The sequence below is a fragment of the Acomys russatus genome, chromosome 19 (genome assembly GCF_903995435.1).
Source record: "Acomys russatus chromosome 19, mAcoRus1.1, whole genome shotgun sequence".
Classification (NCBI taxonomy): Eukaryota; Metazoa; Chordata; class Mammalia; order Rodentia; family Muridae; genus Acomys; species Acomys russatus.
The window spans coordinates 5,557,420-5,570,038 of record NC_067155.1 but is presented as its reverse complement, the minus strand read 5'-3'; the positions used below and the strand labels follow the sequence as shown (position 1 = coordinate 5,570,038).

General features: G+C 46.2%; 2 pseudogenes; both read left to right on the top strand.

Annotated features, from left to right (window-relative positions):
• The first annotated feature begins 768 nt into the window (after positions 1-768).
• Positions 769-1,278, top strand: LOC127203406 (ferritin light chain 1-like; annotated as a pseudogene).
• An 8,333-nt stretch (positions 1,279-9,611) lies between these two features.
• LOC127203694 (NEDD8-like) lies at positions 9,612-10,053 on the top strand (annotated as a pseudogene).
• Positions 10,054-12,619: the final 2,566 nt, after the last annotated feature.

Below are 12,619 nucleotides of genomic sequence, written 5' to 3'. Positions count from 1 at the left end.
GAGTCCATGTATCAGCTTGATACAGCAAGTCCCAAAACATTTAAAAGGACATTAGTCTTATGAAGGTTGGCTCCCCCCCACCATTTCTCTGTATAGCCTTGGCTGCCCTGGACTCGCTTTGTGGACCAGGCTGGCCTCGAACTCACAGAGATTCGCCTGCCTCTGCCTCCTGAGTGCTGGGATTAAAGGTGTTAGCCACCACCGCCCGGCAAACATTATTCATTATAAATGGATAAAATTAAAAAGGCTGGGCACTAAAAGTTTTACTGGGTGGTAAAACCTTACCTAGAATGTACAAGACTTGCCTTTTTTCCCAGCCCTTGGGAGGCAGAGGCAGGTGGGCTTCTGTGAATTTGAGGGCAACCTGATCTACAGAGCAAGTTCCAGGACGGACAAGGCTACAGAAAGAAAACCTGTCTGGAAAAAATACAACAAACAAACAAACTCAACCAAAAACACCCAACAAAAGCCTGGAGGTGGCTCAGCAGTGAAAGACCTATACTACCAGCACTACTATTGCAGAGGACCTGGTTTCTTCCCCTGTACTCACTGCCTTAGAGAGCTCTCAGCTACCTGTAATTCCTCGGTTCTCAACTTGTGGGTTGTGGCCCCTTTGGTGGTATAATGACCCTTTCACAGGGGTCAAATATTAGATATCCTGAATATCCGATATTTATACTATGATTTATAACAGTAGCAAAATTACAGTCATGAAGGAGTGACAGAAACAATTTTACGGTTAGCGGGGTGGGGGAAGTGGCCACTGCCATGAATCACCTGATCCACTCACACCTGCGGGGCCTCCTACACCTACCTCTCTCTGGGCTACTGTTTTGATTGGGATGGCCTGGCTCTGGAGAGTGTAGGCCACTTTTTCTGCGAATTGGCTGAGGAGAAGTGGGAGGGCACCATGCCTCTCCTTAAGTTGCAGAGGTGAGCCCGGGGAAGAGCCACACACTCTTCCAGGATGTTCAGAAGGCATCTCAAGATGAGTCGGGTAAAACCCAGGAGGCCAAGGGAGCTGCCTCGGCCCTGGAGAGGAACCGGAAGCAGGCTCTCTTGGATCTTCATTCCTTGAGTTCTGCTCGCACAGACCCTCGTCTCTGCGATTTCTTGGAAAACCACTTCCTGGATGAGGAGGTGAAGCTCATGAAGAAGATGGGCAAACACCTGACCAACATCCGTAGGCAGGCTGGGCTGCAGCCAGCGCGGAGTGGAATTCCACAGTCGTCTCTGGGCAAGTATCTCTTGGAGCAGCTCACTCTAAGGCACGATTAGGAAACCACCTCGCCTTTCAAGGGGCTCCCTCTTCAGCTCCCCACCAGCCAGCCTTAGGACTTCCACCTGAATGAACCTCTCAAGCCACTAGGCAGCTTTGTAACCGCCCTGTAGCCCTTCCCAAGTCTTGGACCAAGTAAAAATAAGGCTTTTTGAGAGAAACAAACAAATTAAATAAATAATAAAAAATAAGCTGGGCAGTGGTGGCACACGCCACTTGGGAGGCAGAGGCAAGTGGATTGCTCTGAGTACAAAGCAGAGTCCAGGACAGCCAAGGCTACCCAGAGAAACCTTGTCCCAGAAAAAAACAAAACAAAACAAAAAACAACCCAACAAAAATCAATCAATCTCAAAGACAAACCCTAAAACAAAGACTGGGGGTATAGTGTGTGGAAGATAGATTAGGTAGGGCATTTAAGAATCGTCCCAGCGGAGGAAGTCCCCTTCTGCCACAGACCTAGGGGAGGGGACTAGGGTGAAAGAGGGAGGGAGGAATGGGAGGATACAAGTAAGGGGATAACAATTGAGATGTAATCTGAATAAATTAATAATAATAATAATAAAAATGAACCTTCCCAGGACTTAAAAAACTATACAAGACTCTGAAGCCCCTCGCCACCCTGGGGGAGGGGATTGGTTGTAGGGAGACTGAAAAGAACTGTTTTGTTTTTCAAGACAGGGTCTCTCTTTGTAGACCATGCTGGCCTCTTGAACTCACGTAGGTCTGCGTGCCTCTGCCTGCTGGGATTAAATGCATGCGCCACCATGCACGGCTGGTAGAAAGAACTGTTAAAGCTGTGCATCAATTGCAATTCCAAGATCCTCTTGCTTCTATTCTGAGAGCTGGGTTAAAGGCGTATGACTGAGCTATGATATTGTACTCCAAAGTTTGTACCTAGGAAATGGAAGTGTCACACGAAAGACTTGTGTGTCATGGTCCTAACAGCTTTACCATACATGCCAGCCCTTGGGGGTGGGGGCTGTTCACAAGTTCTGTGTTGGACAGTGTTGGGAAGCCTAGCACTCCTTAGGAAGAGCTCTGCAGGAGACCAATTGAGAGGACTTAGTGGGTAAATGCTAAGCTTGTTAAGCCTGTGTTAATTCCTTTGGAGGGAGAGAGGACTTCCAAAGGCTGTTCTCTGATCTCCACATGTTTGCCCCACCACGGTACACAGAAACACGGCCAACAAATAAATATGAAACTGTTGGAGAGCGCAGCAATGGTGGGACTCTTTGTATGTAGTTGGTGACTTTCCTGCTGGTGAAATCAAGAATCAACAGGAGGCCCCACCAAACTACTACATGATAAATAGCTCGGTTAATTAATCAACCTATAACATTTATCTCTTTCTTTTGAAATATTTCTACCCATATGGGTGTTTTGTCTGCATGTCCATCCGTCTGTGTGTCATATAGGTGCCTTTGCTGGTAAAGGCCTGTAGATGCTGGACACCCTTGGGACGAGTCATAGATGGCTGTAGGCCACCATATTGGTGTTGGGAATCAGATCCCCTGGAAGAGCTTGTCATGCTTTTAACCACTGAATCATGTCTACAGCTCCTCTATAACATTTCTCCATGCCAGTGAGTCAGTTATAAGTTATATCAAAGAAGCAAGAACAAAATTATCAACCATAACTCCAAGGTATCTGGAGTCCCTAAGACTGCTTGGAATTCAATGAAGAAGAAGAAGAAGGAGAAGAAGAAGAAGAAGAAGAAGAAGAAGAAGAAGAAGAAGAAGAAGAAGAAGAAGAAGAAAGCCCAGCATAGACCTCTCTAAGCACTTAGTCCTTCTTATAAATCAGAGCAGGTTAAATATGGTAGGAGAGGGCTGGAGAGATGGCTCAGCACTGTCTGTTCTTCCAAAGATCCTGAGTTCAATTCCCAACAACCACATGGTTGCTTATAACCATCTATAGTGAGGTTTGCTTCCCTCTTCTGGGGGTGCAGGCACAGATGCAGAATACCATATAAGTAATAAATAAATAAATGAATAATAAATAAATCTTTCAAGAAATATGGCAGGAGAGAACCTATTCCAAGTAGTCTTCTCATTGCCACATGCATACCACGATCCCTTTACCTACACAAGCACACTAAAAAAATAAAACCCGTAAAAGTCACCAGGTGTGGTGGACCACGCCTTTAACACTAGCACCTGGGGAGGCAGAAGCAGGTAGATCTATATGGATTTTACGTCAGCCTGATCTACAAATGATCTAAGACAATCAGGCCTGTTATCCCATGCCTTGAAAAACAAAAACAAAACAACAACAGCAACAACAACAACAAAAATCCAAGCCAGTTTTGGTGGCGCACGCTGGTAGATTTGCTGAAGGAGTTGGAAACAGAAGGACAGCCAGGGCTCTCTCTGGCTTTGCAACACAAAGAAACCCTGCCTAGAAAAACCAAAACCAAGATGACAGATGGCAGACGACGACGACAAAAACCTCCCCCAGATCAAAATGAAAAAAGAAGGTCAAACTGAGACAGAACTGGGTCTCCCGTATTTGGAATAGCACCCGACATCTATCAGCAATGGAGTCTGTCTGAACTCCACACTGATTCTGACTCCACTGGTACCTAAGAGCCACCTCATTCTCTGTCTTACCTTCAGGAAGTAAGTAACAGGATGACATCTTGACTGTAGCTGCTCCGTGGTACATAGGCCGGAAGGTAGTGACTGACTGGTGGATACGAAAGACAGACCGACAGACCGGTGATGGTGATGCGGGCTTAAATAGATCATTGTTCAACCCCGCCCAAAGACACGCCCCTTCCCTCTTTGCCTTCCACTTACCCTGGTATAATTTGTTTTTTTTTTTTGAGATCTATTATTTAGCCGGGCGTGGTGGCTCACACCTTTAATCCCAGTACTCAGGAGGCAGAGGCAGGTGGATCTCTGTGAATTCCAGGCCAGCCTGGTCTACAAAGTGAGTCCAGGACAGGCAAGGCTAACACAGAAAGACCCTATCTTGAAAAACAAAACAAAAAGCATTTATTATTTATACAGAATTCTGCCTGTATATGAGCCAATAGGCTAGATGAGGACACCAGATTTCATTTTTGATGGTTGTGAGCCACTGTGTGGGTGCTGGGAATTGACCTTTGGAAGAACAGCCAGTGCTCTTATCCTCTGAGCCATCTCTCCAGCCCCCTGATACGGTCTTTAGTAGCCCAGAACGTCTCATCAGTGCTACCTTGGGATGTCTGGGAAGGCTCTGCAGGTAAAAGCACTTAACCTGGGATGCCTGGCAGCCAGTTTCATCCCCGGGACCGACATGTAAAGATGGAGGGAGAGGTTCCACCATTGTCCTTTGACTTTTATCTCCACGTGAGTGCTGTGACACATAAGTGACCATAGTCCAGTTTCCAGAACTCAGGGACAGGTGGTAGGAGGGAAGTAACTCCACGCAATTGTCCTTTCCTCTCTGTATGTGTACTGTGGCATGTGTGCACAGAATATAGCAAACGTTATAAAGTTGCAGAACCTTAGGGTTCCTCTGCCTTCAGCCTCTCCACCCCTGAATCGTTTACCAAAGCTCCTTGAGTCTGTGCCATTTCTGGAATAGTGTGCACTTTGATATCTTTGCAATCTGAAAAGGTACAGGGAAGAATTTCATATGTTTCGAAGTAACAAATGGTTGTGGCCCCCTTGCTTGTGGTCATTCTGTGTCTTTGAGTCTGGACTTGCTGTGCCTTCCTTTGTATCAGTGCATAGGATACCTAAGGGGGTATTTATCCAGGCAGGCTTTGTTCCAAGCATGTAACCCACATCCTTGGGAGGAGGCCAGGGCAGTGAGGTCTGAGTTCCAGCTCAGCCTAGACTACATAGGCAAGGCACTGTCTGAGTTGGGGGGGGGGCGGGATATCTTAGTTCACCTATTATGCAGAGAGGAACATTTTAAGGACGAGTTTGTTTTTACGTGTACGGGTCTTTTGCCTGCCTGCATGCCTATGCAGCACAGTGTGTGCGGTACCCCGGCATGGAAGTCCGAAGAGGGCATCAGATCCCCTAGGATTGGAGTTACAGACATCATGCATGTGCTGAGAACTGAACCACAGTCCTCTTGAAGAACAGCTGGCACTCTTCACCACTGAGTTATCTCTCCAGCCTCCATTTTTATGTGTGCATGGACAAGGTATGAGTACAGGTGTTCTGGGAGGCCAGAATTATGAGATCCTTTTTTAAAAAAATATTTATTTATTATTATGTATACAGTGCTCTGCCTGCTTGTACACCTGCGGGCCAGAAGAGGATATGGGATCACATTATAGATGGTTGTAAGCCACTATGTGGTTGCTGGGAATTGAACTCAGGACCTCTGGAAGAGCAGCCAGTTCCCTTAACCTCTGAGCCATCTCTCCAGCCCATGAGATCCTTTTGAGTTGGAGTTACTGGTGTTTGTTTGCTGCGTGATGTGGGTGCTGGAAACACCATTTGGATCCTCTGGAAGAGCAGTGCTTGCTTGTAATGCTGAGACATCTCACCCTGACTAATTTTAATTAAAAGTGCTTTTCAAGCAGGGCATGGCAGTGCTCCTTTTATTTTAGCATGCTGGAGGCAGAGGCAGGAGGATCTCCATGAGTTCCTACACTTAGAGTTCCACTATGGTCTGCAGAGGGAGTCCAGGACAGCCAGGGCTCTGTTACAAAGAGAAACAACAACCCCCCCCCCCAATTATTTTTCAAAGGTATTTTGTGTGTAGGGGAGGTCACAGGACAAGTTGTTTTTTCTTCTACTACATGCATTCCTGGGTACCAAACTCAGTTTGTCATACTTTTATCTGCTGAGCAAGTGCCTTTATCCTCTGAGCATCTTTCCACCCTGTTACAGTTTATTTATTTACTAATTCTGCATGTACATGTGCATCTAAGCCATCTTATTAGTTTTGCACTTGTTCTCCTTCGTGATGTCGAGACTGAGTCTCTTGTAGCCCAGCCTGGTCTCAAACTCACTGTGTAGTGGAAGATGACTATGAACTGCCAAGCCTTGGCCTTTACCTCCCCAATGCTGAGATTCCAGGTGGGAAGTACTGATTATGTAGTGTTGGAGATCAAAGCCAGGGCTTTGTACCTACTAAATTAGTAATCTACCAAGTGAACCTCAGCCTACCCCTGATGATTTGGCTGCTCTATTTGGATTGGGTGGAGAAACAGGGATGGGCTCTCTCTCTCTCTCTCTCTCTCTCTCTCTCTCTCTCTCTCTCTCTCTCTCTCTCTCTCGTTTTGATTTGATTTGTTTTGATTTTTTGAGACAGAGTTTCTCTGTGTAGCCTTGGTTTGTCTGGACTCTCTTTGTAGACAATAATCCACTTACCTCTGTCTCCCGAGTGTTGATATTAAAGGCAGGTACCACCATGCCTGGCTGAGGCTATAATCTCTTACTACAGTTCTATGGCGTTTGTTAGGATACACGTTTTAAGCCAGGTAAGGTGGTGCACACCTTCAATAAGATCCCTCTGGAGGCAGAGGCAGGCAGATCTCACCATAGGTGGCTTTAAAAAAAAGTTTAAGATACCGTAGAGACGGCTCAGTGGTTAAAAACACTTGCTGCTCTTGCAGAGGACCTGGGTTCGGTTCCTAGCATCCACATGATGTCTTACAGTCAACCATAATTACAGTTCTAGAGGATCTGTTCTCTTCTGACATCTCTGGGAATCAGGCAGGCAAGTAGTGTACATACATACATGTAGGCAAACATTTTTTTTTTTTTTTTTTTTTTTTTTTTTTTTTTTTTTTTTTTTAGAGACAGGGTTTCTCTGTGTAGCCTTGGCCATCCTGGACTCACTCTGTAGACCAGGCTGGCCTCGAACTCACAGTGATCCGCCTGCCTCTGCCTCCCGAGTGCTGGGATTAAAGGCGTGCACCACCATGCCCGGCTGGCAAACATTTTTATACATAATAGAAAGCAAATAATTTTCAAAAAGATTAAGAGCTGGGCATGGTGGTACATGCCATTAATCCCAGCACTCCAGAGGCAGAGGCAAGAGGGTCTCTCTGCATTTTAGGCCAGCTTGATCAACATAGCATATTCTAGGCCAGCCAGGGCTACACTTTAAGACCCGGTCTCAAGACAAAAAAAAAAAAAAAAAAAAAAGGACTTTGCCAATGAGCTCCTAAGCCCTTATTAAGAGGCAAACTCATTCTCCTTGTGTGGTTTCCATGTAGCCTGGTGTTGGCACCTTGATGTTATTACATGCTACATCCAGCCAGCGTAGTCAGGGGATTAAAAGTTGGGAAACAACAGCGATTTAAGTAATTAGGTTGAATGGCAGAAACTAACACCCCGAGTTCTAAGTCTACGTCTGATGGGGTAGTTCATACACACAGGTAACCTGGTTCTAATCCTTCAAGAGGGTAAACTCAGGAAGATAAGGACTCAGTGTTGTCCTAGAGCACAGTACAAGTTTAGTACCTGTCCCGGTTACAATGTCACAAAAAACAAGAGGCTTCTCCCTGCCCCCCTCCCCCAGAAACACCAAATGGTGGATGACACTGGTGAAATGTGAGAGCATGAAAGACTAGGGACGGGGACTCCTGGAGGTTAAGCAGAAGACAAAGAGTGAATCCTCATCACCAAGCTAGGTGGCCTGGTTAAGGACATGAACATCAAGTCCTTGGAGGGAAGGAGATCTGCCTGTTCTCCCTGCCTATTAAGGAATCCAAGATTATCCCTGGGTGTAAATAGCATACGCCTTTAATCAGAGGCAGGAGATTATTGACTTTTCCTGGGCACATTCCTAAAGGTTGAGGTTCCAAGGATAATCCCAGTGCAGAAGCAGGCACCGGCTGGCCAGCAGACCAGGTGCAAAGCTTTTGTCACTATTGAGGACTACAGTGGTCACTTTGGTCTATCCGATGGGCCACCATCTTGTCCAAGCTTTCCATTGTCCATCTGTGGAGAGGCTACTGAGGGAACAAGATTGGCAAGCCACACCCTGTTCCATGCAAGGTGACAGGCCGCTGTGGCTCTGTTTTGATGCGTCTCATCCCTGCACCCCTACCCCAGAGGCACTGGTATTGTCTCTCCTCCTGTGCCCAAGAAACTTCTGATGATGGCCAGTATTGATGACTGCTACACATCAGCCAGAGGCCGCACTGCTACCCTGGCCAACTTTGCCAAGGCCACCTTTGATGTCAACTCCAAGACCTACAGCTACGGGACACCAGACCTCTACAAAGAGACTGTGTTCACTAAGTCTCCTTCCCAGGAATTCACTGATCATCTTGTGAAAACTCACACCAGAATCTCTGTTCAGAGGACCTAGGCTCCACCTCTGGCTACCACATAGGCGGTTTTATACAAGAAATAAAGTGAACTAAGTCTGTTTAAAAAGGAGGGGGGGGGCTGGGTTTGGTGGTAAATGCCTGTGATCCCAACCTTTTGAGAGGCAGAGACAGAAGATCAGGAGCTCAAGGTCATTCTCCACCACTTTTGGAGTTCAAAATGAGGCTGGTTTACAAACGATCTAATCTTTTATTAAAAGAAAAAGAGAGAGAGAGAGAGAGAGAGAGAGAGAGAGAGAGAGAGAGAGAGAGAGAGAAAGCCGGGTGGTGGTGGTGCACGCCTTTAATCCCAGCACTCGGGAGTCAGAGGCAGGCAGATCTCTGTGAGTTCGAGGACAGCCTGGTCTACAAAGTGAGTTCAGGACAGTCAAGGCTACACAGAGAAACCCTGTCTCAAAAAACAAAAACAACAACAAAAAGAATGAAAAAAAAACCAATAAAAATTCCAAGTCAAGAAAAAAATAATGGATTAATTAGTTAATTGATTGATTGATTAATCATGAGGCAGGCTTTCATTATGTAGCCATGGCTGGCCTGGAGCTCTCTATGAAGAGCAAGCTGGCCTTGAACTCCTAGAGCTATGCCTGATTTAGCCCTCTGAGCACCGGCATTAAAGGCATTTATAACCACACGTGGCCCTTATTTATTTTGGATGAGGGAACTAGTTGTGAACACCTGGTTAGTCCTGAACTGCAGCTCTCCCAGCTCACGCCTCAGTGTAGCTGATATTAAATGCAAGGACACGCCCTAAATTTAGCGTGAAAATCTCTTTATTTATTTAAAACATTCAAGAGAGGCCAGGCATGATAATGCACACCCTTAATCCAGCCCTCCTGAGGCCGAGTCAAGAGGATTTCTGTGAGTTCCTGGACAGCCAGGGCTACGCAGTGAGAATGTGTCTCAAAAATCGCACACACACACACACACACACACACACACACACACAAAAGGATACACTGTCCCTAAATATCACACACACTGTGGAGTGCTAGGAAGCAGTAGCGGCAGCACTGTAGCCTCCTGGAGCCCCAGCCTGGGAGGAAGATGCCCCTTAAAGTGAAGACGCTGACTGGAAAGGAGACAGATTGAGACCGACATCGAACCCACAGACAAGGTGGAGCGGATCAAGGAGCCTGTGGAAGAGAAAGAGGGAGTTCCCTCACCACAGCTGCGACTCATCCACAGTGGCAAACTGATGAAAGGTGAGAAGGCAGCAGCTGATTACAAGATTCTAGGTGATAGCCGGGTGGTGGTGGTGCACGCTTTTAATCCCAGCACTCGGGAGGCAGAGGCAGGTGGATCTCTGTGAGTTCGAGGCCAGCCTGGTCTACAAAGTGAGTCCAGGACAGCCAAGGCTACACAGAGAAACCCTGTCTTGAAAAACAAACAAACAAAGAAAAAACCCAACCAACCACACAAAATTCTAGGTGGTTCTGTCCTCTGCCTGGTGTTGGCTCTTAGAGGGGGAGGTGTTCTTGGGCAATGATTAACCTTAGTTCCGTTTTCCCTCCTTGCCCTGTCGCTCATAATGAGCGACCCTCTCACTCTCTGGGGCACCAGAACCACTGCCCCCTCCCTTGGATGCCCAGTCTTGCGTGTCTACCGGTGGGAGAATGTGAGGATTGCAGTGTGCAGTGTTCCTGGCCCAAATGTCTCTTGCTGGCTGTTAGGTTTTTAGTTTACAGTCCTGTCTGCTTCCCATTCTTGTGGCCGTGTCCTTGGTTGTCAATAAAATATTTCTTGGCTTCTGGGGGGAAAATCATTACACACACACACACACACACACACACACACAGAGTCCCTAAATATCATATCCACACAAATATATAACCACTCACCTGCTTTCATGACCTTCATATCCTGAGATTTTTTTTAAAGCTTTATTTATTTATTTATTTATTGTATATACAGTGCTCTGCCTGCATTTACACCTGCAGGCCAGAAGAGGGCACCAGATTTCATTAGAGATTGATGTGAGCCACCATGTGGCTGTTGGGAATTGAACTCAGGACCTCTGGAAGAGCAGACAGTGCTCTTAACTGCGGAGCCATCTCTCCAGCCCCATACCCTGGGCTCTTTTGCTGAGTATCTGTCTTAAGCTGTGGATCTTCACGGCTGAAATAGTTTCCATCATGATGTGGCAGAGGTGCAATTGGTCAGGACACAGAACTTCATATTATGGATGGCCACGTTCATGCATGCAGGCATTCCGTGTCGGACAGGCTGGGGGAGCAGGAAGACAAGGGCAGTGATGGCATAATGGGGTGGGTATGGGGTAGGTGGTATCCTTGGAGTGATGAAAATATTTGGGAACTGTAATCACAATTCTTATGAAGCTGAGGAAGGCAGGGTTTTTTTTTTTTTTTGTTTTTGTTTTTGTTTTTGTTTTTTGTTTTTTTGCTTTTTTGAGACAGGGTTTCTCTGTGTATATTTGTAGCAACCACCTGTTTCAGTCTCCCAGAGGCTGGTATGATAGGTTTTAGCTACCATGTGCAGCTCAGCCACTTTCAAATGAGCCTCGTGGCTGGAGAGATGGCTCAGAGGTTAAGAGCACTTGTTTTAGCAGAGCATTGGGGTTCAGTTCCCTGCATCCACACGGTAGTTCACAGTCATCTGTATCTGTAGCTCCAGAGATCCAACACCCTTCCCTGGTCTCTGTGGTTGCTACATGCACATAGTACAGAAACAGACACGCAAGTAAAATACCCCCACACATAAAATGAAAATAAATTAACTAAAAGTAAAGTAAAATGAGCCATTTGTAGATTCATAATATCACAAAGACCTCCCCTTTCTGTAGTCCCCAAATATTTTCTAGTTTTGTTTGTTTGGGAATTTTTCAGTTTTTTTTTCCATCTTTTTTTGTTTTAGGGAATCATAGGCTAGCCTCAAACTCATTAAAAAAACAAAACAAAACTGCCTTATAGGCGGGTGGTGGTGGCGTACCCAGCACTCGGGAGGCAGAGGCAGACAGATCTCCATGAGTTCGAGGACAGCCTGGGCTACAGAGCGAGTTCCAGGACAGCCAAGGGTCTTGTTACACAGAGAAACCCTATCTTAAAAAAAAAAAAAAAAAAAGAAGGAAAGAAAGAAAGAAAAAGAAAAAGAAAAGAAAAAAGAGGGAGATTCTGTCTCCAAATAGAAAATAAGTACAAGAGAGCCTGGGTCTGGGTCTTGGAGACAGATGACTTACCTAAGAAAAGACTCTAGGCCCAGTCTCCAGTGCACTGTGCACCAAGCCCACAGTCGGCTCTTTTGTGCCTCTGGGTGCATCTTTTCCCCCTTCTCTTTTTGCCTTTTGTTTTGTGTGTGTGTGTGTGTGTGTTTGTTTGTTTTGTTTTGTTTTTTACCGAGACAGGGTTTCTCTGTGTAGCCTTGGCTGTCCTGGATTCGCTTTGTAGACCAGGTTGGCCTTGAACTCACAGTGATCCACCTGCCTCTGCGTCCAAAATGCTGGAATTAAAGACATTTCTTTTATTAAGGATGTGACCAGCAGCTGCTGGCTTGACCTGAAAACCCTTGGTTTTAGCAAGCATTGTGTTAGCAAAAATCTCCCAGGGGTGATGGTAAGGCTCCATGCCTGGGATGGACAAAGTCCCAGCCTTAACACACAACAAACCAAACCAAAGTACCTGCCTTCCAAGTCCTCCAGAAAGCCAATTGGGATCTCAGTGTGTGGCATTCCAGGAGTATCCGGCCTCTCTTCCCTCTTTTCCTCTGGTCCACTGGTCTTACGTTAAGCCACGCCCCTAGCTTATTATTTTACCTATAAGTTCTCAGAAATGTTACTTGGGTAATAGTCCTAGTATTCAGATGCAGGAAAAAAGTGAATTGCTGACCCTCTCAATCCCCTCCCTTCAAGCCTCTCCCCAAAGGGCAACAAAACCACCAGTCTGGGCGTGCTGTACCACTCAAGGAGACAGATGATGAGCCAACTGTGGATTTGGTGCCTCTGCTTGTGTGTGCTTTGGAGATTAGACCCTGAGCCTAATTACTACACAGCCCCAGGCCCCTAATGCTTATTTCTGTTTGCTTGTTTGTTTTGTTTTTCG